We start from the raw sequence: 27,135 nt of genomic DNA on the forward strand, positions 1-27,135 counted from the left end.
CAGAATAACAGGAACTTGACCTTTGCACATAATAGAAGCAGGCTTTTATCCAGCTTTAGTTGCTAGATGTATGGATGATCCATGTGGATATATACCCATGAATGTTCCGTATAATCAATCTCAAGCTCATGTCAAATTTTAACAAACATGCTCTTTTTTCCAGTTTTATTAAACATTCAAACATTGCATAATGAGTGACACGTTTCTGGACTCTTTACCAACTAACAAATAGCTAAAGTAATAGCTAAAGTATAAATATTTTGCTTTGTGTTCTACACTGATTTGAAATCCAAAGTGTAGTTATAGTTAATGAAACTAAAATAGAAAATTAACTTTAATAAACATAATCAAAGCACATTGGATTAAAATGTGGTAAATTTCAAAAGTCAACACATAAATCAGAAGTACAATACATCAAGAAATCAGGGATTCCTTTAAGTACTAGCATGTGGACCTCCTATCTTATCTTTCATATGTTATTATACTTTTTAGCATTGAGCTACAAGCTAGTCTCTAATGTCTCATCATAATGACTCCCTAGGTTACCACCACAAGTCTATGACTCTATTCTAGTCTTTAAGAATTCCCATGCAAAGTACATTAAAGGGATTTTTCAAGGATTTTGAAATTGAAATCCATTGCAATCTATTTGGAAACCTAAGCACATTAATCTTACATTTTTCAATTGACCAAGAGTCATTTTACCATACATCTCAGTGGGTGGCGATGCTGTAATGTTTTCCAAACAGCCACCTATATTGAAGATGTAATGTAAAGGATCCCTTTTACAGAATCACACATATATTTTGCCAATTTTCTGCATTCGGCACACAACCAAATAACACTATTAAATCCTTAAGAAACCTAACGCATCTACACTATTAACCCCTTAAGCACAATAACATCCAATGCAACCTAATCCCACTACAAACTAAAGAACAAAACCACCAATTACAGAAAATAACACAACCATTAAAACAAACAACTAAATAAACCGTTACACAAAATAACACTACCATTAAAAACAAGAACAACATAACTGCTTACACAAAATAATAAATCCATTAAAATAAACAACTACAACTAAATAAACCCTTACACAAAATAAGAAAACCATTAAAATAAACAACAAAATAGACCCTTACACAAAATAACACAACTATTAAAAGCAACAACAACATAACCGCTTACACAAAATAACAACTACTAAAATAAACAACATAAACCCTTATACAAAATAACAGAACCTTTAAAATAAACAACAAAATAAACCCTTACACAAAATAACACAACCATTAAAAACAAGAACAACATAACCGCCTACACAAAATAACACAACTATTAAAACAAACAACAACAAAATGAAGACTTACACACAAAAACACAACAAATAAAATGTCTACAACTAAATAAACCCTAGCAAAAAATAACCATTAAAAAGAAACAACAAAGACATTAAAAAAAAATACCACAACAAACAAGCACAATAAACAACAGCAGTAAACAACAAATATATTTTACTCACCTACGGCTAGATTTGGAGTTTGGCGGTAGATGGGTTGCTAACGCCACGCGTGTTTTATGTCTAACGCACGGCATTGTTTGACTCTGGTATTTAGAGTTAAAAAAAAACCATCTAACGATGCTCCTAACGCGTTTATGTCACACGCGGAATCCTGCCCGCGTTAGACAGTCTCCCATAGAGATCAATGGAAAAGCAAAAAAATAGCTTTTTTTCACCTAACAATCGATCTCGCGAGAAATACGCACGGCTCGGTCATATGACGCATACCACATCATGCACAACAATAACACGCCACAAATGTCACAACAACAATCAATCAACAAAGCACACAAGCATTACACATTCACAAGCGGGGGGATTTTTAATAAAATTTAATACGGGGAATACGCATATACTTTAAGATGCGGTAATTCGTAAAATAACAACAAGGAATAAAAAATGTATACATACACTAGCAAAATAATCGCATTCAATATCACTATATATTAGGACAAACATACATACATACATATACAACACTTCACTAATAACACACCATCGCTAATTCACATTTAAACAGAATACTATTGGACAATGTTAGAGAAAACGAGCACTATGACATCATCGCATTCTACACATTCCACAAATACTAACTCCAAATGAGCATGCGCAAATTCACACAACTAATACACATTGCACTAATATTAATTGCTAATAAAGCACACCTGAACACAATTTACAACGGAAATTGGTACATCATTAAACATTTACACAGGGTATATAAGCACCACACAAGCAGGGCTTCTTTGACTGTGTTGCTGGTGGGTCTTTGGAGATTGGAGGTTTAAGATTAGAGAGTTTGTGCATTATTGTGAGTGAGTTAGTGTTAGCGTGAGAGAGTCAGTTGTTAGTGTTATCGTGAGTGAGTTAGTGGGAGTTAGTGGGAGTGGGAGAGAGTCTGTTAGTGGGAGCGTGAGTGAGTTAGTGGTAGTGGGAGTTGTAAGTGAGAGTTGTTAGTGAGAGTTAGTGCTAGTGGGAGCGTGAGTTAGTGGTAGTGGGAGTCAGTGAGAATTAGTAGTAGTGTGAGTTAGCGAGCGAGTGATTTTTCTGTACACTTAACACATTTACACGCAAACACATTCAATACATACATACACTTATCAATAACACTACATACACTCCATACCCCATACCCCCTCATAATACACACCATACCCCATTCCCTGTAGTCCCATTCCCTTTCATCCCATTTACTCTTATCCCATACCCCATACCCATCCCATACCCATCCCCTAGTTACATTTAGTTTACATATCCTCCTTTTAGTCTTCTTCTTCTTTTGGTTTATTTAAATACTCCTTACCCTCTTTGTTTTTTTAGATCCCTCTCACACTTTCAGCACTTTTTTTGTCTTTTTAGTTCTTTATTTTGACCCCCTTTCATTTCATCACACTCACGTTTTGTTTGATTATTTGGGGTTTAGTTTAGGGAACAGATGGAGGGCAGGCAGGGGAGAGGTAGAGGGGGGAGGAGAGGGAGGGGGAGAGGAACAGGGCAGGAAGGGGGGCAGGAAGGGGGGCAGGAAGCGGGGGTGGAAGCGGTGGGTGGACCCAGCCACTTGGTTCAAGATGAACAAGTGGCTGGGCCCAGTGGCGGACAGAGTAGGGCTTCACAGTCCGGGAAACAGAGGGCATTGTCACAGGGGAAGGCCAAGGCGACTAGGGAGGCGAGGTTTTCGATGGAGGAGAAGGAGGCCCTCATAGAGGCCTATATGGCCAGGTATAGGAGGCTGCAGCACCAGAAGACTACCCCGACTGACAAGAGGAGGCTCTGGAATGAGATAAGGAATGCAGTCAATGCAGTGGGTGGCCGGAACAGAGATATGGACTCTATAAAACATTGCTACCGGGACTGTAAGATGGATCTCAAGAAAAAGTTAAGCCTGGAGGCCAGACATTCCGCAGGAACCGGTGGTGGACCTGCCCTGGAAATCGAGTACTGCCGATGGGAGGAAATGTTGTGGCCCAACATCTCCGAGGTCGATGTAGTCGATATCGGAGGAATTGATACCGGGAACCTGCCATTCTCATCTGACGGTAAGCTCATTGAAGAATAAATTCACATACGAATGTATTTCAAGGGACACTATACGCAAACCTTTACTTTCATGATTGAGGTAGCGAATACAATTTGACAAAACATTCAAATGTACTTATATTACCTAATTTGAATCATTCTTGAGATATATTTTAATGAAGAAATAGCCATGCACACGGTGAAACAATCACAGGAGGCAGCTATATTCAGCTAACAATCAGCATCTTCTAAGCATATTTAGATATGCTTTTCAGCAAAGAATATCCAGAGAATGAAGCTAATTAGATAAGAAAAGTACATTAGAAAGTTGATTATAAATGTATGCTTCTAAATCATGAAAGATAAAACATTGGGTTTCATGTCCCTTTAAGGATCAGATTAATGCTATAACGTTCTTTACACGCATTCACAATTACTTTGCGGTTACATCAGTATCTAGGCTATAGGTTAGGTGTGCATTTAAACAGACTGAAAACAAACGCTAAAACATTCAGATTGACCAGAGATATCACAAACACGGTTTAGAAAATGCGGAAATCGTATTGATTGTTAGATTTCAAAGTGGATTAATGATTCTGCATTTGTAATTGTATCATAAGCTAAGTCATTTAAAGCTTGATTAGCAATTATGCTAATATATAAAAAAAAATTTTTCTAATATACAGAGTCTGGGGAGGAGGCAGCACATCAAATACAGCCTCCTCCATCTCCCCGGGATGAGAGTGGTGGGGAGGAATTTCCACTTCGGAGGGAAGAGGCCCCCCGTGACGAAGAGGGCACGGAAGCAGATGAAGAGGCCCCGGAAGCAGAGGAGGAGGCCGCGGAACCAGAGGCCCCTCAAGGACCCGCACCCCGCCGTGCACGGGTACCCCGCCAAGCACAACAAGAGGAAATAGCGGAGGTGCGGGTTCTACTGGACTACATAGACCAGATGCGTAACTCCCGGATACAAAATATCGAAGGCCGAACTCGAATTCTTGATGGACAAAACCAAATAATTGAAGGCCAAAACCAAATAATAAACATACTTAATAGAATCGAACAAGGGCAAAACAGAATCATTAATCTACACCAAGAGATGTTCAATTTTTTCGGGAGGCGCATGCTGGTCTGCCTCCTGGTCCGCCTCCTGCTGCTAGGCCTCCTGCTGCTGGGCCTCCTGCTGCTGGGCCTCCTGCTGCTGGGCCTCCTGCTGCTGGCCCATCTCCTCCTGCCGGCCCATCTCCTCCTGCCGGCCCATCTCCTCCTCTTCAGCCATCTCCTCCTCTTCAGCCATATTCTCCTCCTCAGCCATCTTCTCCTCCTCAGCCATCTTCTCCTCCTCAGCCATCTTCTCCTCCTCACCTTGGTCGTCCCAGTACTCTTCCTTCCACTCTTCCCACAACATCTCCAAGGAGAACTCTTCGGAGTCGGCAGTTGCCCCTCCCAGAGCCTCAGCCCCTTGGGAAGAGGGGAAGGAAGAGGAAGTAAGTATTTTTTTTCATGTTTAATGTTTTTTTTCTTTAATGTATAATGGATAGGTATGTGATGATGTGGTTTTCATACACTTGTGGACCACACTCTGTATATAATCTACTTCTATGGGACCGGGTCCATGGAGGAAGATTGTTTGCAGAGTGTGGGTTATAAGTGTGTGAAAACCACATCATCACATACCTATGCTTGTTCATGATATTGATTGGTTTCTGTGATGTGATGTCCAAACTGTTTCCCGAATCGCCAAAAAAATTACCATTACAATTATCCATGATGGCATATTACTGTTTGAATGCCAATAACACAGCTTAAAGGGACAGTCAGAAAATTATTGATTACAAAGAAAACACTGTATTACGCATTATCAAGTTGGAAACAACAAAACATGGAGAAATAAGTGTGACTTATGTGCTTACCCTTGTATCTATGACTATGAAAAATGACCACTTATTTGTTGTTCGGACATAACAACATTTTAGATATCAATGATCAATACATGGTAAATAATATGCTGTATGAGCACAAGGTTTTACATATACAAATGCTATCCAAATGCCCTCTAGTGGTCAAATTGCATAATGATTACATGCACTCTTCAAGCTCAAAGAAATGAGCACACGAACCTCATAGGTTTAGCTAGCAAATTAAAATAAACACAGACAAATGATTAATTGGTGAGAAACATTTGATATCATTGATATTACAAAATTGACTTTTAGAATAATGCAAAACATTATTTGTTTTCTAAACTGTCCCTTTAACAAAATTACATATGCTAACATGTATTTGAAGATTGTTGGTATATCTACATGTACTTGTTCAAACAATAATTTTTTAAATCAGATTTATATTGACGTGTTAAATAAAGTCTATTTTCTTAAAGAGACATTATTGTGTTAATTTATTTTTAGAAAGACATTTGTTTTAACAATGAATATGGTTTAAAGTCCTTTTAGGAGTGGGGGGTGAAAATATGCTAACAATAATATATTTGGAGATTAACCAATGTGGAACTCATACATGATACAAAAATCAACATTTGCATTAAAGGGACAGTATACTATATTTTTAACAGAACTGTATGTAATAGACACTACTAGAAACAACAAGATTAACATATACTGATATCAATATTACAAAGCATTAAACACTTTCAAAGAAAATCGGGTTAGCTCTATTGAAAATATAGATGAACCCCCATTACAACCGTAAAACAAGACAATACACCATCATACACAAAACAGGAGAAAGCTGGAGATGGTACTCACATGAAACTTAGAGGCTTGGCGAGGAGTCTGAAAATTACTTACATTTTATTTGAACAGAAGCAAAATGAAACGTGTATTTGTTAAACAATGGACTATCTAACTAGAGAACAAATTAAAAGATTTGATTTATAATGTGAGTGTCTAATGAACCTTTAATAAAATAGACAACGAAATTACATTTAGAAGAAGTCGGCATCATATATTTAGCATATGATAAAGATAAATGCATATTGATTACTTTATTCCAACACAATAGCGCATATTTATGAATTAGATATCTTTAACATTAAACACAACAGTCATTTTTCAGAAAAAGGAACATATTGTTGACAAACATATTAAAAAGCATGGACTAACGTGCACAAACAAATATTGCGGGACTACGTAATACAATCAGACGTTTTTTTACCTTTGCATGTGACGTCTTAATTAACATGGCGCTTCCTTGATCACGTAAGAACGCCATCCAATAAAAGGCACATTCTTGATCACGTAAGAACGCAAACCAAAAAAAGGCGCATCCTTGATTGCGTCAAAACGCAATCCAATAAAAGGCACATTCTTGATCACGTAAGAACGTCAGTCAATACAAGGAATCATTGGACAGCCTGGCAGATGACGTCTTAAGCAACATGGCACATCCGAGATCGCTGAAAAACCGCAGCCAATACAAGGACTCAGTTGACAGCTTGGCATATCAATAAGAAACGTATTTATATTTTAGTAACTAGTATGTGTGTAGATTGCTATCTAGGAATGTCACGAAATCATGAATCATCTTTTCGGACTTGACTGTCCCTTTAACTATAGCTATGGTGTATATCTTTAACATTTAAAAGATACACATGAGAAATACATATGCCATTGATGTTTTAAGATATGTTTATATTGTTTTGGAATAACAATAATGACACATGTATTGATTAAACGTGTCATTTATTCAAGTTGAAATATGGTCAGCCTACCTATAGCCATATATGGGAGGAGAAGTATTTTGTTAACATATTTGTTAAAAAATATTCATCATCTAAAATATGCGCATAACACACAGATATTTATTTGGTTACACTTTTACAATAAGATAGAATTGAAAATGAAATACATGTGCTGTCAACATTACAATAAGATTGTTTATTAATAGGATTATATGTCCTTGTTCATGTAAAAAGGACAAAAACGCTTTAGAAATGGAAATACATTCATTAACAATTGTGCTCACCATCACTTAAAGGGACATTATTTTGTTTTTAAAAGGAGGATACACATAGACAATACTATTTCAATAAAATGAACACTTTACAGGGATTATATCATTGTATCAATCTATAAACTTACATTCTTGCATTTAAAATATAGCTCGAGAATTCAAACATTTAAAGAATACGAGTAAATTAATAATTATATTTAATGTCATGCTCTATCTGAATCAGTAACTAAAATATTTAGGTTTACTGTCCCTTTAATTTGATATCACTACATATACCAATCACCACTATTTGGATCCAAAAATTTATGTACAAATGTTCATACATTATCTCTTGTATAACCCAGTGGGAATGTAATTTCTTCTGGTTGCTATGTTTACACAGCTTGTCCTCAACGCCAAAATGTTTAAGGATAGGTGTGCCTACCACAGTATAACTAAAATCTTAAAATTGCTAATGTAAGTACAATGAAAATCCTTTAACAAGATTTTAGACACTCAAGCTGTAAAAGTGGATCATCAAAAACCAATTAAAGGGGACAACATGTTGGATTAAAATGTCCATTTAATGGTTTAGGTCTGTCTGAATAACATATTTCATGTGTAAATAATCAATGTCAACAAATTAATGTAAAGAATTATTTGTCTTTATGATGACAATGTATCTTTGCTTTTTATTTTGTCTGTTGTGTAATTATCATTAATATTTGATTTTTTCTTTATTTTAGGCTGTGACTCAACATGGCTCACGCTCGAAGGTCTAGCACGCATAGAGCAGGCCGTGTTGAGGAACGCAGCTGTCCTGAGAGGGATGGCCGACACCATGCAGGCCCAGCTACAGGTTCAGCATATGACTCTATGTCAGATGAGGCGCTGGAACTCAATGCTTGAATCTGTAGCTGGACATGCACAGGACGATGAAGGGGATGACCAGTAAGTGGAGGATCTGGAGATGCTCCAAGGGAGCAGATAAGAATCCTCCGTCCACATGTTGATGTTTTTTTTATGGTTGCCATTTGGCCTTTTTTTCTGTTTATTGTTGTGCCTGTTGCACTCTTTTACCTTGTCATATGTCTCCAATGGGGCTATGCTGGCCCTTGGCAACTCTCTTCATGGACTGTGATGCACTCTGTTACCTTGTCATATGTCTCCAATGGGGCAATGCTGGCCCTTGGCAACTCTCTTCATGGACTGTGATGCACTCTGTTACCTTGTCATATGGCTCCAATGGGTCTATGCTGGCCCTTGGCAACTCTCTTCATGGACTGTGATGCACTCTGTTACCTTGTCATATGGCTCCAATGGGGCTATGCTGGCCCTTGGCAACTCTCTTCATGGACTGTGATGCACTCTGTTACCTTGTCATATGTCTCCAATGGGGCTATGCTGGCCCTTGGCAACTCTCTTCATGGACGGTGATGCACTCTGTTACCTTGTCATATGGCTCCAATGGGGCTATGCTGGCCCTTGGCAACTCTCTTCATGGACTGTGATGCACTCTGTTACCTTGTCATATGGCTCCAATGGGGCTATGCTGGCCCTTGGCAACTCTCTTCATGGACTGTGATGCACTCTGTTACCTTGTCATATGTCTCCAATGGGGCTATGCTGGCCCTTGGCAACTCTCTTCATGGACTGTGATGCACTCTGTTACCTTGTCATATGGCTCCAATGGGGCTATGCTGGCCCTTGGCAACTCTCTTCATGGACTGTGATGCACTCTGTTACCTTGTCATATGTCTCCAATGGGGCTATGCTGGCCCTTGGCAACTCTCTTCATGGACTGTGATGCACTCTGTTACCTTGTCATATGGCTCCAATGGGGCTATGCTGGCCCTTGGCAACTCTCTTCATGGACTGTGATGCACTCTGTTACCTTGTCATATGGCTCCAATTTTCCTGATCTTTACCAGATTATTTATAAACGTTGTTGATGTTTTCTGACATACTAATAAAAGACATGTCATTGCACGATTCTTTGTCCTCCTTATTCATGTCATTGATTGAAATCTCTAGTTTATCTGGTTGATCCTTAAAGGGACCTACCAAAAATAATGGTGTTTCCTGAATCATATATGTAATACAATTGTAAATGACTTTAAGATTAACATCTCCAATGTAATTTTATTATTTGTCTTTATATATTTTTCTAAAAGCTTTATCATTGCATGATTATGATTAGCATAGTAATTCTTTTATATATGTATATATAGATTGTTATTTGTGTATATATATGTATATTTCAAATTTCACATCCATGTGTGTATTTATAAACTCTGCATGAATTGATGCACCTTTAACAAATGATCTGAGGATTGATACAATGATATAATCCCTGTAAAGTGTTCATTTTATTGAAATAGTATTGTCTATGTGTATCCTCTTTTTAAAAATAAAAATCATGTCCCTTTAAGTGATGGTGAGCACAATTGTTAATGAATGGATTTCCATTTCTAAAGCGTTTTTTGTCCTTTTTACATGAACAAGGACATATAATCTTATTAATAAACAATCTTATTGTAATGTTGACAGCACATGTATTTAATTTTCTATTCTATCTTATTGTAAAAGTGTAACCAAATCAATCTCTGTGTGTAATGCGCATATTTTAGATGAGGAATATGTTTGTAAAAATATTTTAAACAAATACTTCTCCTCCCATATATGGCTATAGGTAGGCTGACCATATTTCAACTTGAATAAATGACACGTTTGATCAATACATGTGTCATTATTGTTATTACAAAACAATCTAAACATATCTTAAAACATCAATGGCATATGTATTTATCATGTGTATCTTTTAAATGTTAAAGATATACACCATAGCTATAGTTAAAGGGACAGTCAAGAACGAAAAGATGATTCATGATTTCGTGACATTCCGAGATAGCAATCTAGACACATACTAGTTACTAAAATATAAATACGTTTCTTATTGATATGCCAAGCTGTCAACTGAGTCCTTGTATTGGCTGCAGTTTTTCAGCGATCTCAGATGCGCCATGTTGCTTAAGACGTCACCTGCCAGGCTGTCCAATGATTCCTTGTATTGACTGACGTTTTTACGCGATCAAGGATGCGCCTTTTTTTGGTTTGCGTTCTTACGTGATCAAGAATGCGCCTTTTATTGGATTGCGTTCTTACGTGATCAAGGAAGCGCCATGTTAATTAAGACGTCACATGCAAAGGTAAAAAAAACGTCTGATTGTATTACGTAGTCCCGCAATATTTGTTTGTGCACGTTAAACACGTTTGTGAATGAGAAGACAAGTTTAAAAATATGGCAAATATGGATTGTTTGCATCATGTTACATTGTTGACCCATAGCTGATAAAGACCACCACATTCTCTTTTGCTGGATGTCTGGTTGAATAAACGAACTAAAGCAAAATGTTTTCATGCATAAGATATTTTGAGGCAAGTGCAAATCTCTATAGTCCATGTTGTTTAATATGTTTGTCAACAATATGTTCCTTTTTATGAAAAATGACTGTTGTGTTTAATGTTAAAGATATCTAATTCATAAATATGCACTATTGTGTTAGAATAAAGTAATCAATATGCATTTATCTTTATCATATGCTAAATATATGATGCCGACCTCTTCTAAATGTAATGTTGTCGTATATTTTATTAAAGGTTCATTAGACACTCACATTAAAAACCAAAATATTTTATTTGGTCTCTAGTTATATAGTCCATTGTTTAACAAATACACGTCTCATATTTCCCCCCCCCCACTCCTAAAAGTACTTTAAACCATATTCATTGTTAAAACAAATGTCTTTCTAAAAATAAATTAACACAATTATGTCTCTTTAAGAATATAGACTTTATTTAACACGTCAATATAAATCTGTTTTCAATATTTATTGTTTGAACAAGTACATGTAGATATACCAACAATCTGCAAATATTATATGTTAGCATATGTAATTTTGTTAAAGGGACAGTTTAGAAAACAAATAATGTTTTAATTGCATTATTAAAAAAGTCAATTTTGTAATATCAATGATATCAAAGGTTTCTCAAAACGTGGTTTAGAAAGGAGCGCCAAATCTTGGCGAGGTCTGGTGCGGTATAGGTGTGAAAATATGGTATTCTGTCTGAGAGATTGTATAGCGCTATAGCTCAGCTACAATTATGGTAGTTGTGCTGTATAGATGTGTAGGTTTTGATATCTAGATATAAGATCTAAGAGTGGCACAGTTGATACATAAAAGCATTTAATACATATTAAACATATAAAACAAGGGTGTCGTTTAAAATATATTTTAACAGAACGGCAAGAAATAATGTGTAAAAACACATAAACACATAAATATCTATAAAAACACGCGTGTTTTGCTTTTTAGCTGTATGTATAATGTCTCATAAAATTCGTCTCATATATAGTTGTGTTGGCATAAATCTGAAAATAATAAACAATAAAAAATAATAAAAAACAATGAAAAGTAAATAATGTCCAATAATCCCTTCTCAAAGTTAAGAGATATATAAAAAAAGGTTAAGTAGTGTCCAAAAATCCCTTCTCAAAGTTAAGAGATATAAATAGATTTTCACATGTGTATCCAAAAAATAAACTGTCCAAATTTAAGTGTTGTCCAAAAACGTGGTATAAATGAATAGTGCAAATCCAGCAGATTCAAAAGTTCTATTAAAAAAGCTTTGCAAAAAACATTTCAAAGAGACATTTAAAAAACATCAAAATGAAGGTAGAAAAAAAGGTCTATCAAAATATGGTGACAAAGAATAATCCGTGAAGTCAATCCAAAATAGTGATAAAAATAAGTCCAAAAAAGATGTAAAATATCCAAAAGATAAAAAACAAAAAATAAATGATTAGTATGTGCACAAACTAGTGAGAGTGATCCCAAAAAGGGGGCTTATGTGGAGGGGTTATGTTTCCATGTAGAAAAATTATTTGCTGTATAAAAATAAAAAATAAAAAATAAAAATAAGCAAAAATACAAAAATATAAATAAAAATAATCCTAGGGAATCTTCAAACCCTGAAAATAAAAGATAATAACAATAGTGTAATACTGTATTATAATTCAACAATCAAGGAATAAATAGCTCACCATAGCTCTGTCAACGCGTTTCGGCCCTCAAGAGAGGCCTTTATCAAGACTATAGTATGGTGTGGGTGAGCTGAAGACTTTATACCTTTCTCTAACCAATCAAATTGCATTGAAATTGCGCCAAATTTTTGCGCCAAAATTTCGCGCCAAAAATGTGGTACCGGAAGTGTTGAGCCGGAAGTGCTCATCTGTATAAAAAAAAAAAAAAAAAAAAAAAAAAATATAAAAAATATAAAAAAAATATGAAAATAAAATAAAAAAAAGTTCACATTTGTCTCTGTATCATTTAGATAAGGCTTTTATTTAGAGTTTGTCTATGTCTATGTTTATTAAACATTGTCTATGTTGTTCCTAATGTGTTTATTCGTGTTATGTGCCTTAGTAGTTAGCTGTGGGGTCAAATGTTATGGTTTGCCGGTGTTTTTTTTAACCGGAAATGGCCGCTGAGATGTAAACATCCGGTTAAGCTATATCGGATGTTATGGGTGAGGCGGAAGTGGTATTTACTCTGTACCAATCAGATCTGGAGGGGCAGAAATCAGTTTTCCCACATGTAGAGCCAGTTTTACAACTTGGCATGAAATATATGACAAAATACCGGTACGTTTCTGAACCGGAAGTAGCCGGAAAAAGTAAGATACTTTAACATCCGGTAAGATTGAGCCGGATGTTGCACCTTACCGGTCATGGTTAAACCGGAAGTGGTGTGTATCCTAGCCTATTCAAATTCAAAGGGACAAAAAGTGTTAACCTTGGTATTTGTCTAGTGAACAAAATCAATGTAGGGATCACGGTACAGAGAGTGTATATTGTAAAATACACAGTTTATATATATTGGAAAATATATATATATCGAAAAATACATAATCTAATAAATAGAGATCTAAAAACCTTAAAGGAACTTTTGGAAACTTTCTAAAAAACTTTTTAGGATAAAAATATAAAAGATATGTAGTATAAAGAAAAAGGTTTCTCACCAATTAATCATTTGTCTGTGTTTATTTTAATTTGCTAGCTAAACCTATGAGGTTTGTGTGCTCATTTCTTAGAGCTTGAAGAGTGCATGTAATCATTATGCAATTTGACCACTAGAGGGCATTTGGATAGCATTTGTATATCTAAAACCTTGAGCTCATACAGCATATTTACCATGTATTGATCATTGATGTATAAAATGTTGTTATGTCAGAACAACAAATAAGTGGTCATTTTTCATAGGCATAGATACAAGGGTAAGCACATAAGTCACACGTATTTCTCCATGTTTTGTTGTTTCCAACTTGATAATGCGTAATACAGTGTTTTCTTTGTAATCAATAATTCTGACTGTCCCTTTAAGCTGTGTTATTGGCATTCAAACAGTAATATGCCATCATGGATAATTGTAATGGTAATTTTGTTTGCGATTCGGGAAACAGTTTGGACATCACATCACAGAAACCAATCAATATCATGAACAAGGATAGGTATGTGATGTGGTTTTCACACACTTATAACCCACACTCTGCAAACAAACTGCCTCCATGGACCCGTCCCATAGAAGTAGATTATATACAGAGTGTGGTCCACAAGTGTATGAAAACCACATCATCACATACCTATCCATTACACATTAAATAAAAAAAAATTAAACATGAAAACAAATACTTACTTCCTCTTCCTTCCCCTCTTCCCACGGGGCTGAGGCTCTGGGAGGGTCAACTGCCAACTCCGACGAGTTCTCATTGGAGATGTTGTGGGAAGAGTGGAAGGAAGAGTACTGGGACGACCAAGGTGAGGAGGAGGAGATGGGCCGGCAGGAGGAGATGACCCGGCAGGAGAAGATGGGCCAGCAGGAGAAGATGGGCCGGCAGGAGAAGATGGGCCAGCAGGAGAAGATGGGCCAGCAGGAGAAGATGGCCCGGCAGGAGAAGATGCCCCGGCAAGAGAAGATGGCCCGGCAGGAGAAGATGGCCCAGCAGGAGAAGATGGCCCGGCAGGAGAAGATGGCCCGGCAGCAGGAGGCCCAGCAGCAGGAGGCCCAGCAGCAGGAGGCACAGGAGCAGGAGGCCCAGCAGATGGCGGCCCAGGAGCAGGAGGCCCAGCAGATGGTGGCCCAGGAGCAGGAGGCCCAGCAGATGGTGGCCCAGGAGCAGGAGGCCCAGCAGATGGCGGCCCAGTAGCAGGAGGCCCAGGAGCAGGAGGCAGACCAGCAGGCAGACCAGCAGGAGGCAGACCAGCATGCGCCTCCCGTAAGAAATTAAACATCTCTTTTTGGAGTCTAAAGGTTTTAGCCTTCTTCTATTCGAGTAAGGAGGTGTATGATTTGGGTTTGACCTTCAATGATTTTGTTTTGTCCTTCAAGAATTCTAGTTCTGCCTTCTATATTTTGTATCCGGGAGTTACGCATCTGGTCAATGTAGTCTAGTAGAACCCGCACCTCCACTATTTCCTCTTGTTGTGCATGGCGGGGTGCCCGTGCACGGCGGCCTGCTGGTGCACGGTGGCCTGCTGGTCCTTGAGGGGCCTCTGCTTCCGCGGCATCTTCCTCTGCTTCCGGGGCCTCTTCGTCAAGGGGGGCCTCTTCCCTCCGAGGTGGAGATTCATCCCCACCACTCTCATCCCGGGGAAAAGGAGGAGCCGGTAGTTTTTGTGCTGCCTCCTCTCCAGACTCTGTATATTTGAAAAAGAAATAAATGTATATATTAGCATATTTCAAAATAAAGGTTTAAATTACTTAGCTTACGATACAATTACAAATGCAGCCTCATTAATCCACTTTGAAATCTAACAATCAATACGATTTCCGCATTTTCTAAACCGTGTTTGTGATATCTCTGGTCAATCTGAATGTTTTAGCGTTTGTTTTCAGTCTGTTTAAATGCACACCTAACCTATAGCCTAGATACTAATGTAACCGCAAAGTAATTGTGAATGCGTGTAAACAACGTAATAGCATTAATCTGATCCTTAAAGGGACATGAAACCCAATGTTTTATCTTTCATGATTTCGAAGCATACAATTATAATCAACTTTCTAATGTACTTTTCTTATCTAATTTGCTTCATTCTCTGGATATTCTTTGCTGAAAAGCATATCTAGATATGCTTAGAAGCTGCTGATTGGTAGCTGAATATAGCTGCCTCCTGTGATTGGTTCACCGTGTGCATGGCTATTTCTTCATTAAAGTATATCTAAAGAATGAATCAAAATAGGTAATATAAGTAAATTGGAATGTTGTTTAAAATTGTATTCTCTACCTTAATCATGAAAGTAAAGGTTTGCGTATAGTGTCCCTTGAAATACATTTGTATGTTAATTCATTCTTAAATGAGCTTACCGTCAGATGAGAATGGCAGGTTCCCGGTATCAATTCCTCCGATACCGACTATATCCACCTCGGAGATGCTGGGACGCAACATTTCCTCCCATCGGCAGTAATCGATTTCCAGTGCAGGGCCGCCACCGGTTCCTGCGGCATGTCGGGCCTAAAGGCTTAACGTTTTCTTAAGATCCATCTTGCAGTCCCGGTATCGATGTTTAATAGAGTCCATATCTCTGTTCCGGCCACCCACTGCATTGACTGCATTCCTTATCTCATGCCAGAGCTTCCTCTTCTCAGTCGGGGTTGTCTTCTGATGCTGCAGCCTCCTATACCTGGCCATATAGGCTTCTACGAGGGCCTCCTTCTCCTCCATCGAAAACCTCGCCTCCCTAGTCGCCTTGGCCTTCCCCTGTGACGATGCCCTCTGTTTCCCGGACTGTGAAGCCCTACTCTGTACGCCACTGGGCCCAGCCACTTGTTCATCTTGAACCAAGTGGCTGGGTCCACCCACCGCTTCCACCCCCACTTCCTGCCCCCCTTCCTGCCCCCCTTCATGTCCTGTTGCTCTCCCCCTCCCTCTCCTCCCCCCTCTACCTCTCCCCTGCCTGCCCTCCATCTCTTCCCTAAACTAAACCCCAACTAAGCAAACAAAAAGTGAGTGTGATCAAATGAAAGGGGGTCAAAATAAAGAACTAAAAAGACCAAAATAAGTGCTGAAAGTGTGAAAGGGATATAAATAAAAGAGGGTAAGGAGTATTTAAATGAACAAAATGAAGAAGAAGACTAAAAGGAGGATATGTAAACTAAATGTAACTAGGGGATGGTGATGGGATGGGGATGGGGTATGGGATAAGAGTAAATGGAATGAAAGGGAATGGGACTACAGGGAATGGGGTATGGAGTGTAGTATGAGAGGGTATGGGGTATGGAGTGTATGTAGTGTTATTGATAAGTGTATGTATGTATGTATTGAATGTGTTTGCATGTAAATGTGTTAAGTGTACAGAAAAAGCACTCGCACACTCACCCAAACCAACTGTCGTTCACTAACTCACACTAGCACTAACTCTCTAACTCACACTAGCACCAACTCTCTAACTCACACTACCACTAACTCTCTAACTCACACTAGCACTAACTCTCTAACTCACCCTAGCACTAACTCTCTAACTCACACTAGCACTAACTCTCTAACTCACACTAGCACTAACTCTCTAACTCCCACTACCACTAACTCTAACTCCCACTACCACTACCTCTCTAACTCCCACTACCACTAACTCTCTAACTCAAACTACCACTAACTCTCTAACTCGCACTACCACTAACTCTCACTACCACTAACTGACTCACAATAATGCACAAAATCTCTAAGCTCCAATCTCCAAAAACCCACCAGCAACACAGTGAAAGAAGCCATGCTTGTGTGGTGCTTATATACCCTGTGTAAATGTTTAATGATGTACCGGTTTGCGTTGTAAATTGTGTTCAGGTGTGCTTTATTAGTAATTATTATTTGTGCAATGTGTATTAGGTGTGTGAATTTGCGCATGCTCATTTGGAGTTAGTATTTGTGGAATGTGTAGAATGCGATGATGTCATAGTGCTCGTTTTCTATAACATTGTCCAATAGTATTATGTTTAAATGTTAATTTGCGATGGTGTGGTATTAGTGAAGTGTTGTATATGTATGTTTGTCCTAATATATATTAATATTGAATGCGATTATTTTGCTAGTGTATGTTTTTGTATTTTTTCCTTGTTGTTATTTTCCGTATTTCCGCATCTTAAAGTATATGCGTATTCCCAGTATTTTATTTAAATAAAATTCCCCCCGCTTCTGAATGTGTAATGCTTATGTGTTTTGTTTAGTGATTGTTGTTGTGACATTTGCGGCGTGTTATTGTTATGCATGATGTGGTATGCGTCATATGACCGAGCTGTGCGTATTTCTCGCGAGATCGAGTGTTAGATGAAAAAAGCGTGTTTGTTTTCATTTCCATTGATCTCTATGGGAGACTGTCTAACGCGGGCAGGATTCCGCGTGTGAAATACACGTGTTAGGAGTATCGTTAGAAGTTTTTTTTTTAAATCTAAATACCGGCGTTAAACAATGCCGTGCGTTAGACATAAACCACGCGTAGCGTTAGCACCCCATCTACCGCCAAACTCCAAATCAAGCCTTATATGAACCTTTATCAGACCTTATGGATACCTATCTACAACCCTTAGTCAACAAATTGCCCAGCTATATTAGAGACAATACTGACCTATTGTTAAAATTAAACAACATAGAATGGAAACCAAGTTACAGATTCTTGGTAGCAGATGTGACATCCCTATATACCTCTATAACTCACGAACAAGGCCTTAAAGCGATAGAGTATGTGTTGGAGAGTCAAAGCAATTATGATGATAATACCAAACAATTTATTATGTATTCAATTGAATACTTACTGACACACAATTTTTTCATGTTTGAGGGGAGTTTCTATCTCCAGAGGCGTAGAACCGCTATGGGGGCAAAATTTGCCCCCTGTTACGCCAATCTCTTGGTGGGAGCGGTTCCACATCTTTGGGGATGGCAACCCCCTCAAACAAAATATCATACTCTACGCTAGGTTCATAGATGACCTGATCTTCATCATTGACAGTAATGAACATGAAGTAGAGAATTTTTGTAACTACCTAAATATGAATCAATGTGATATAAAATTTGTAGGGGAACAAAATGCAACTCAAATATGTTTTTTAGACATAAATGTCTTTGTGAATTCAGGTTCAATCGAAACTAATCTATTTAGGAAACAAACATCAGGCAATACTATCCTTGAATTTAATTCCAGCCATCCACGTCATACAATACATGGCATACCAAAAGGACAATACATTCGAGCTAAACGTAATTGCTCGAGTCCTGAAGACTATAATAAACAGGCAGACATTATAACAGAAAGATTAATGAGTAGAGGCTATGATAGTAATATACTCAGAAAGGCACGTAGTGAGGTCGATGTAATACCACGAGACACTTTATTGATGTATAAAGATAAACAACATAGCATCAATAAAAAATGTAAGCCAAAGTTTATTACAACATATAGCATGGACTACTCAGAAATATGTAAAATTATAAGACGTAATATTCCAATATTACAAACAGATCCAGGACTAAAAGATATTGTAAGAGAGGGTTGTGACTGTGTCTCGAGGAAGGGAAAAACAATTGGAAATTATGTGTCACCATCTGATTGCTCAAAAAAGTCAGGCAATGCGTGTTGGTTAAAACAACGAAAAGGCTTTTTTAAATGTAGGAAGAAAATATGTAAGACCTGTGATTATGTAATAGAGGGTGACACGTTCATTTCAACTACTACATATAAAACACATAAAATAAATTTCTACATTAATTGCACTACAACTCATGTAGTATTGGAAAAACCAAAAGATCCTTAAAGGATAGATTTTTGGCACATGTAAGATCCATTGAAGATCCAGAATCTGATACTCCAATTGCACGGCACTTTAGAGATAATCCCAACTCTGACACTAACTTACTATCTGTTCAAGCAATAGACCATGTTCCACAGTGGAGGAGAGGGGGAAATAGAGAGGAAAAATTAGACCTAAGAGAGGTCTTTTGGATTTTTACAGCAAGTACCTCTATCCCCTATGGATTGAATTTTAGGAGAGATATTGATCTGTGTGTTTAGTTATAGATATATCTCCTTAAATCTTTTGAATGAATCCCCTCCTTTCTAATTTAGGTATTTCTAAATAATTTAGGTATTTCTAAATGATCCTCATTTCCTAAAGATAGGCACACATTAAAGATGTGAAAAATTGTATATACTAGGCTGTGAATAATTATTATAAAATTAAATATATGGTAACAATATTGAGGGAAATAGCAGTTCTTTTTTAAGCATAAAATAACGTATTATGCAAGATTGTTATAAAAGTATGTATCAGGATAATATGCTTGGCATAAACAAGTAAAATTTGGTAACCGAGTTCATATAGAATTGTTGACAACAATAAGAATGTTTATAATAGAGTACATGTACCTTTAAGAAATTCTCTATTTAAGCCTAGAGGAGTCTGGGTATCCTGTAAGCAGTGAACAAGTGCTATCCTAGCACGAAACATGTCTGCAGCAGGAACCCAGCAGTCCTTATTCTCTGTATAATTAGTTGTTAAAGCTGTGTCAGTATGGACTATGCTTTAGTCTGTTTTTACCTCTTGGATTAATAAAGCTCTTTTTTTTATATAACTTTCTGGGAAGTGCCTGAGTTATCTTCTTGTACTTTTTTATATATATATAGGAATATTTTTTTATAAATACTTAGAAAATATAATGCTATGTGCAGAACATTGGAATGTGAAATATTTGGCGTAAATACATAGTTACAACCTTTAAGTATGAATATTACATAAATATGCATTTTCATGATTTCATCTACTTGACAGCAAAGGGCTCCAATGCACTTTTATGTATGTCTATATATGTTTACATATGTATTTATTTGTTTATATGTGTATATATGTCTGTAAATACATATATACAGTATATATATATATATATATATATATATATATATATATATATATATATATATATATATATATACATATCCATCTTTAGACATGTATATATATTTATGTCTACATTAAAGCCCTTTGCCTGCCTTTTTTTCGAACACCTGAGATCTCATATCTTTGAGCCCTTTTTTCTGCAATATTTTTTTTGAATATTTTTATTAGATGGTATTATTATGATTGTAACTGTACTGTGTAATGTACTTGTAATGTGTTTTGTGACACTTTTTAGTTTTGCGAGCTCAATATCAATCGTGCGCAAACGATGTCTGGCAACTAGTAATCTGGCTCTTAATCAGTTGGACATTTGTGTATAATTAATCCTTAGTGTTAATATATGGTTACAATTTATTTTCAGATCATTCACACACAAAAAAATGAATCTTGAATGAATATGCTAATATTTAATGTAATTTAGCTCTGTAAATTGTGTAGTTTCTAATTATTAGAGCATTAAATACTCCCTGACTTCTCAAGGCTAACCTTGCTACACACCTGTCCCTACTTGGCTTTATTATATACAACTGCTAAATAATGTAGTAAATTCATGACAATGGCTAGCCTTGTTGTCTGTGGACTAAAACCAAGATTGGCTCCTCCATATAGGGCAAATGGTTGGTGAAGATTGGCTATTGAAAATAATTACAATTAAAATGATGTTATTTTGTTTTAAAGACATTGAAATGTGGCTGATATGTTGTTCTAGTGCAACAAAACATAAATGTGTTGTAATTAAAGGTTTTTATTCTCAGTTTATTTATTTTCTCTTTTTATCTATGATGGATGTTGTAGCGTAAAAAAGGAACTAGAGCTCTCCTATTTTGAACTTGTCTCAGACTACTAGTTCATTCCATGTAATGTTTTCTGATACACTCCTAAATTCATTGATATATTCTTCTATAGTTCTACATCATTGTCTGGGGGGTTATAAACTCAAAAAGGGGAAACCAGGTAGGAAACCAGGTAACCTTATGAAGATCATTATACATATTTATCAATAACTTTAAAAAAAGGGTCTTATGTTTCATACACCTGTCTTTTTCCCAATGTAAATGAAGGTTATAGTATAAAATAGATCTAAATAGGGGAATAAGAAAATACCAAAGTCACAAAAGAAAATGACAGTTGTGAGGGCTGTGGCTTAAGTTTATAGGGTTTCATAACTGTTATCAAGGCATACTTGATTTAGTTCTAGCTCTTGAAATGTTTGTGTAAAAGCTGTCGGCTGCTTAGTTATTGGCATGACAGGCTCTGTCAACTCTGTGTGGCCCATAATGGTTTAATTATGAGATAAACACTTAATAGAGTTTATTTGTCTTAAACTCTGTAAACAAAGCTAATGTTGTGTAGCATTTTGCATGATCTTAGTGAATCTATTCATAATTTTCATGTTTCCTCTTAAGCCTCTTTGATGACAACACCTATTTTCTTTTAAACTAATCGTATACAAGTAACATAGAGTGAAATTAAATATCTGTATTTAAACTATGTATTTGCACAGACTATGATGATACAATAAGCTGTTTGGGCTAGGATACCTGTGGAATGAAAAAATGTTAGCGCTATTTGCATTAACAAGTACAATCCATACCGCTTGAATTGTGCACTCACATTACAAGTTCAAAGTGATTTCTCATATCTCAAGCAATAGTCTAGTGTGTGCTTACATCTAGGGTGGAGCTGGTGCAATAATTTCTTCACACAATAGACTACTGTATGCCTTATATTCTTCCATATTTTTTAAAAAAAATTATAAACCTTTGCTTCCTAATTATTAAAGGGACACTAAACCCCCATTTTTTCTTTCATGCTTCAGATAGAGCATGCAATTTTAAGCAACTTTCTAATTTACTCCTACTATCAATATTTCTTTGTTCACTTGCTATCTTTATTTAAAAAGCAGGAATTTAAAGCTTAGGAGCCAGCCCATTTTAGGTTTAGCACCCAGAATAGTGATTCCTTATTGGTATCTACATTTAGCAAACCAATAAGCAAGCATAACCCAGGTTCTCAACAAAAAAATGGACCGGTTCTTAAGCTTTACATTCCTGTTTTTTAAATAAAGATAGCAAGAGAACAAAGAAAAATTGATAATAGAAGTAAATTAGGAAGTTGCTTAAAATTGCATGCTCTATCTGAATCATTAAAGAAAAAATGTGGGTTTAGTGTCCCTTTAAGTCTAAATGTAACTTAAATTCTATATTTCCATACTTATTTCAAGTGTTTTGTTATGCAAGCTGGCAAGTGATAGAAGTTTACTTCAGGTCTAAAAACGCACTTAACTTTGAAGAGGTATTTTGGATTGTGCTCAAGCAGATTGTGCATTATTCTTTGCTTGTGACTCAGAGCAAGATAATACACTCTGTGCTATCAATTGTGCTCTACTGGTAAACTAGTCATATGTTTCAATGTGTTTCAATGTCATGCTTCCCTTTTTACCCAGCGGATGCAGGGTAAGGGTGCTCTGTGAATAGGGGTACATTTGTTATTCTGAAATTATACATCAGGCATCTGTATGATTCTGGAGTTCCCCAGAAGGTAATTTATGTTATATTAGTGACTTACTACATTTGCATCCTGGCACAGAACAAACAGCTTTAATTTACTGTCCCATTTTCTATGAATGCTCCAAAGGCAAGATAGGAAAGCTAGACAGGTTAGAAGATTTTATGGGCAGTCATTTTCACGACTAAGTGATACAGTTTTTACATAACATTAAAACCATGCATGTATGATACAAATACAAGCGTCCAATTGATTTTTTAAAAAGGAAGAATTGTATTTTTATGTTAAAAAATAATTTATTTTTAAATATTCAATACATGATCAATTAATTTAAACAAATGTTTGCAATTAAGTTATATATTTATCCATATATATATATGCAAATCAGAGGTTATTAACATAGATTCACTTGCAAATAAACAAAACATTTTTAAATGCTGCAAAAAATTGTCTGTAAAATCACCTGTTTTTATATAAATATTGGGATCTTAGTCACACAATTTGGTCATATTCTGCTTAGCCAGTTACCAACTTACAAGGTGTCCAAATGGGAAGAATAATTTTCCTTTATGGGAAGAATCATTCCTGCTCCTCTCTTTAAAATACAATGAAATTCCTTGGCCTTACAAAGAATTCCAATACAGTCGTGAACATACCTGAACTTGGGTGGGGTGCTTTAATTAATGGAAGGTGGTCAATCTTCCTTTTAAAAAACCCCCCAAATACACAAAGTTTGGTTTAGCACACATAAAAAAGTTTAAATATATCTTTGGGAGTGCTGCCAAAGATACCAAATAGTTACACATAACACTGGGTGTTGGCGCACATTCGCTTGGAAATAAACAAAACATTTTTAACTGCTGCAAAAATTACTTGTCCTTTTATTTTATTTTAAAAGTTTTATTTATTGAGGTAAAATGGTTACAACATATATTTGAGGAAAATAGTACATGAAACATCTTGTAAGTATATATGAGAACAGAGAACTGTAGAAGAACATGGATAAAGACTAATACATCCATCATCTATGCATTTTCCTATTAATTAAATGGAATCAAAAACCTCAGTTAACATTTTGTCATTTTTAGAGACTGGGTAGGGGAATATCTGTCCAAAATTAAAGATGATTCAATGTTGGCGAAGTGTAGTTAATACCGACTATACTAGGTGAAGTATATGCCGTAGAGGCGTATCCATTAGCTATCTAGTGCTTTATGCTTCTCATCATCAGGGTCAATTCAGAGCCACATACAGGTCTGGGCTCCAGACATAGGGCAAGAAGAGAGAAAAAAAAAAAAAAGCAAGTAGGGGGTACAGATACAAGATAGGAGGAGGAGGAAGGGAGGTGAGGGTATTCAAGTTATAATTGAATCCAGTCAGTCCAGACCATCCAGTAGAGGTTCATGGAGTCCTGGAGTCTATGTAGATGTCTGTCCATATTAGCAAAATAATTTATTAACTCACGTACTGTCATGATTGAAGGGGGCTCGAGTTGTTTCCAGGCTCTGGCTATGCATAATTTAACAGCTGCCATTACATAAACTACCATTTTCTTTGTTGGGACAGAAAGATGTTCCTCAAGCATATGGAATAGGGCTATCTGAGGGGAGAGTGTTATGTGAATATTTATAGACTGTAATAGGGATTCTATCTCTTTCCACAGCAGTGTTAGCTTCGGGCATGACCACCAAATGTGAATATCTGTGCCTTGTTGTACACATTGTCTCCAACACTGCGGGGAAATGGAACTGAACATTCTAGAGAGTCTTATAGTTACAGTGTAGTGTTTTTTTGGTGAGCACAAGTGCCCTAAAGATATCCCTTTCGGGTATTATAATATCTAGTTCCTGTGACCATGCTTTAATCTGCCAAGGGACACCTGTAGAATGTTCATTTAATAGTGCTTTATAATGCAGCGAAAGGGGCCATCTCATTCCCCTGTCCACTAACCCAACGTTCCTCCCATTTAGTAAGGTCTCTCAGGCCACACTTTGGGAATTTCCATGACTTAAGTAGGCTAATGATTCTATCTGCCTCGAACTGAAGCCAAGGGGGACAGTTTTCTTGGACTTGGGAAATTTGAGTCGCTGTAAGTAGCCTGTTATTCACATATAAGTTTTGCAACTGAGTAATATTAATTCCCTTCCAGTAATCTATGGGCTCCATGTACTAAGCAGTCAGCGAGCTACCCGCAACAAATCTCGCGTCAAAACTCGCAAACTGATATGTACAAAGTCGTCAACTATGTTCAAACTTGCATCTTTAAAATTGCGAGCATACTTATCCGCCAAACCTCGCTACCTCTCCATTTTTCAGTGTAATTAGACACATTTGACCACCAACTCGCCAAAAACGAATGTACTAAAAAATCTATTTGTCCGCTTGCGACAATTTCCGCTCCCACCTCGTTATTTTTGCCTCGCCACCTTTTAGGTGGCGGGCAAGGTACAAAACAATGGGAAAGTCACTCTAGACGCCAGTTTAGACATATATAAAAGGCAGTAATATCAGCATTGTACTTACAGCATAACTGGCGTCTAATTTGTCTCTCATTTCCATGTACATAAATTGCGCCCAATTTGTCGACTGTAATTAAAGAGTAATCTATATTTTAAATTTGTATTGTATAGTTGTCAATCTTTCTAATTATTTTTATATTAATATTTATATTTATTATATCTTCTATTAGGAGATGGAGGCTACTCATGTACAGAATGTCTGTTGACTCCCTATAACAACCCACAGTCAAGTACTTTTCAATGAAGCTCACCGAACTACCAGGGGGATAATTGCTGATGCGAAAAGTGAGGATTCTTGGATTTTGAAGTGGTTTCAGATCAAGATGAATCCATATCCAAATTGTAAATAAATATTACAAAAATAACGCTCTGTAATCACTCTTCAAAAAATTTTGAACAATAATAAAGTTGTTTAGATAAGTTGAACTTTTATAGGAGCAAAATTCTATTCCCGCGACTACTATGATGTTCGTGACACCTTGCATGTCACGTGTTAATAATTGGCCAGACAATTCAACTGAAAGTTAAGTACATCAGCTTAGTCATGGCGAGAGAGGCGTCAAATTTATCAATATTCCGCCACTGCTCGCGGCGGGCTAGATGTGTCTATTTATTGGGGGATTATTAGTACATAGCGACAGCGGACACCATTTCGCCCGCGGCAAGTAACGGCGAGTTTATCCGCGTCTACAATGACGGATGAATTGACGGCTTAGTACATGGAGCCCTATATGTATGTTTGGAAAACCCCACAATAGGGCATTTAGATGTTGAACTGGGGAAGGATGGGACGCAATTTCGCTGTGGTGTCTGAGATCGTGCCATATATCTATGTTTTGTTGAACTATAGGGTTGTCATTTAGCTTGGCCAGGGATTTATGTTTAGGGACCCATATGACCTAATCTAAAGCTAGGCCATCCGGCACAGCTAGTTCTTCTAGTCTATACCAGCCTGGTCTTTCTTCCCTCTGACCCCAGCCTGCTATATAAGTCAGTCTGGCTGCCTCGTAGTACAGAAACTCATTAGGGAAAGAAGCCCCCCCTTTGTAGTATGTCTCTGAAGGATCTTATGTGCTACCCTCTGAGTTTTCCCATTCCACACATATCTCAGAAATAATAGATAAATCGCTTGCAAAGTTTTATGTGGCCATTCAAATGGAGACACCTAAAGAGATACAAAACTTTAGGTAACAGGGACATTTTGATGTTCGCTATTCTACCCAGCCATGAGAACTCCTTATAATCTTATTTTGCTATAATAGACTTAATCTTGCCAATAAGTGCGTCAAAGTTAAGTTTGATAGTGGTCTCATGATCTTTTCTTAATTTAATCCCAAGGTGTGTCATGTAATCCTGAGACCAGCTAAATTTATAATGTTCTTGCAACTCCCTGTATTGGGTTGGGTCGGAATTAATTATATAAACCTCGGTTTTGGAAGGATTGACTTTGTAATAGCTGTATCTGACAAATTAATTATTATTTCAATACCTCCCAGTTGTAGTCCCATTGGACCCTGGTGACAGCTTTTTCAGCATCCAACGACAGGACCACGACGGGTGTCCCTCCTGTTC

The 27,135-nt window shown here is 36.9% G+C and overlaps 1 long non-coding RNA gene across 1 annotated transcript in view; it reads left to right on the forward strand.

Annotated features, from left to right (window-relative positions):
* LOC128655500 (uncharacterized) overlaps positions 1-25,989 on the forward strand; it is a 41,472-nt gene extending 15,483 nt beyond the window's left edge. Inside the window, exon 2 of the long non-coding RNA XR_008401827.1 lies at positions 25,734-25,989. This is a non-coding gene — a long non-coding RNA (uncharacterized LOC128655500). The remainder of the gene's footprint in view (positions 1-25,733) is intronic.
* The last annotated feature ends 1,146 nt before the right edge of the window (positions 25,990-27,135 follow it).

The sequence above is a fragment of the Bombina bombina genome, chromosome 4 (genome assembly GCF_027579735.1).
Source record: "Bombina bombina isolate aBomBom1 chromosome 4, aBomBom1.pri, whole genome shotgun sequence".
In the NCBI taxonomy this organism is placed as follows: Eukaryota; Metazoa; Chordata; class Amphibia; order Anura; family Bombinatoridae; genus Bombina; species Bombina bombina.